The sequence below is a fragment of the Schistocerca cancellata genome, chromosome 4 (assembly GCF_023864275.1).
Source record: "Schistocerca cancellata isolate TAMUIC-IGC-003103 chromosome 4, iqSchCanc2.1, whole genome shotgun sequence".
NCBI lineage: Eukaryota > Metazoa > Arthropoda > Insecta > Orthoptera > Acrididae > Schistocerca > Schistocerca cancellata.
In genome coordinates this window covers 265,786,367-265,788,895 of record NC_064629.1, presented here as the reverse complement: position 1 = coordinate 265,788,895, position 2,529 = coordinate 265,786,367, and positions in this window count along the sequence as shown.

Here is a 2,529-nt window from a genome sequence, read left to right as displayed (position 1 = left end):
CAAATATGATCGTTTTATTGTTCTATGGTTTGTGTTGTGGGAATGTATTTTGTTGCATGGCTGTACTGACCTCCAACTCATTGGACATAGTACACTCACCAATCATAGTAATTGCAACACTGTGTTATTTCCCAGTGTGGTTTTTTCAGCAGTTCATTTGGCCACAACCCCATTTCCAATAGTACATGTGGGATGTGTTGGGGAGACATATTGCAGCATGTCCAAATTCATCAATGACCATTCAGCAGTTGACAAGTGTGCTGGTGGGGAAATGGAGTGCTGTACCACACGAGCCCTTTACCAACCTGGTGGACAGCATGGGGTGACATTGCAGAGCTTTTGAAGTCATTTGGGGGTGATCAAATATCCTATTAAGAATCATGTCCAGGATAACATCATGAATTATGGTGATTTCAATGCAATTACTGTCTTCGAATAATAGTACCATCTATTGGTCTCATTATGAATTTCTGTCTATAAAGATCAGTACTATACTTCAGCAGTTCTCTCAAAGTATGATCTGAGTTAGAACAAGCTATATTACATAGCAGTGACCTATTATGTGAAACTAAATTTTGTACTTAAGTTTAGCACACCAGTGTATTTTACACACACAATTGATTGTCCAAATTACGAGAGCATACAATCCAAGAATAGGTAGGCAAGTTATTACATCCTCCAATACATGGTTCCACTAAATGACAGTGACTGAAAAATTAGAGGTTACATGCAGTATTTTTTTGCATGTACGATTCACAAATGCAGCAAGGATGAGAGATTTATTTTTTATTTATTTATTTATTCATCCGTGGAACAATAAATATTGTATGGATGTCGTCAGTTTACAACACATGAGCACACATTTACATTTACAATAAAACAGGTTTCTCATATTTTGTGTAGTTTTTATAACTAGTCATACACACATTTATAATTACATAATATTTTGGTGATAATGTCATATGTTGATAATAATCTACATCTATGTTAAATATTCTTTTACAGTATAACAACTTTTACTTACTAAAAAGGTTTTAAGCTTTTGTCTGAAAGTGAGGGGCTCATTTATTTCTTGTGGTAATTTGTTATACAGTTTTATCCCATTATAAAATATACTTTTTTGTGTCTTTGCCTTGTTCTTTCTATCTAGATGGAGCTGGTGACAAGCTCTTGTTTCATGGTCATGTATTAGGCTGTTTGTGTTCTACATGTTGAGATTTTTCTTAATGAACATTATGTTCTGAAAGATATACTCACAAGAAACAGTTAGAATGCCTAGCTTTCTAAATAATTCTAGACAGTGGGCCCTGTTGTTGCTGTTTGTTACTATCCTTATGGCTCTTTTTTGTACTTTGAACACAGTTTGTATGTTACTGGCACTTGTTCCCCAAAACATGATCCCATAGCTAAGGACTGAGTGTAGATATCCGTAATATGTTATTTTAAGACAGGTATTATTGCATACCGGTGCAAGGATTCTAAGAGCATAGCATGCTGTGGATAATTTCTTTGCCAAAATGTTGCCATGGTTTGTCCATTTCAGTTGACTGTCTACATTCATCCCTAAGAATTTGGTACTTGTTACACATTCTAATACATTATTATTAACTTTTATTCTAGTGGCATTGTGTTTTTTGTTCAATTGGAAGTTAATATAGTTAGTTTTCCTTACATTTAGGGTTACTTTATTTTTTAATGACCAGTTGTGGACATCACTGAGAGCCTCGTTTGCTCTTTCTGACAGTTGTGTTGGATTTTCACCTGTTATTACTATGTTGCTGTCTTCAGAAAAAAGTATTTTTTTCTCCATGTCTGATACTTTGTGGGAAGTCGTTAATGTATATAAGAAACAATATTGGGCCTAAAACACTTCCCTGTGGGACGCCTATATTCACATTTTCTGGGTCAGACAGGTGTTTTATAAGGGAATTGTTTGAAACATGTGATATATCAACTCGTTGAACTCTGTTTTCCAAGTATGATTTGAACCACTTCTTTGTCACACCTCTTATTCCTATTTGCCCTAATTTATGAAGTAAGATTTTGTGGTCAACTGTATCAAAGGCCTTGGACAAGTCTAAAAAGATACCACTTACATTTTCACCTTTGTCCAGTGCTTCTAAAATTACTTTAGTGAACTGTGCTATAGCAGATTGTGTGCCTTTTACGGGCCTAAAACCAAATTGGTCATTGGAAAGAAGATTATATTTATTCAGGTAATTTAGCAGTCTCTTTTTGACTAGTATTTCCATTATTTTAGAAATGATAGACAGTATAGAGATCGGCCTGTAGTTCTCTACATTTTCCACATCTCCGTTTTTAAGGATAGGTATAACTTTTGCTTGTTTTAGGTAATCTGGAAAGTATACAGATTCGAAAGATTCATTAATTATGTCTGTTAATGGGCCCTTTATGGAGTCTATATGATCTTTAATTATGCAGACTGGGATTTCATCAAGTCCTACTGAAGTTTTATTTTTTAGTTGGTGTACTACTAGTGCCACTTCCCTTTCTGTAGTTGGCAAGAGC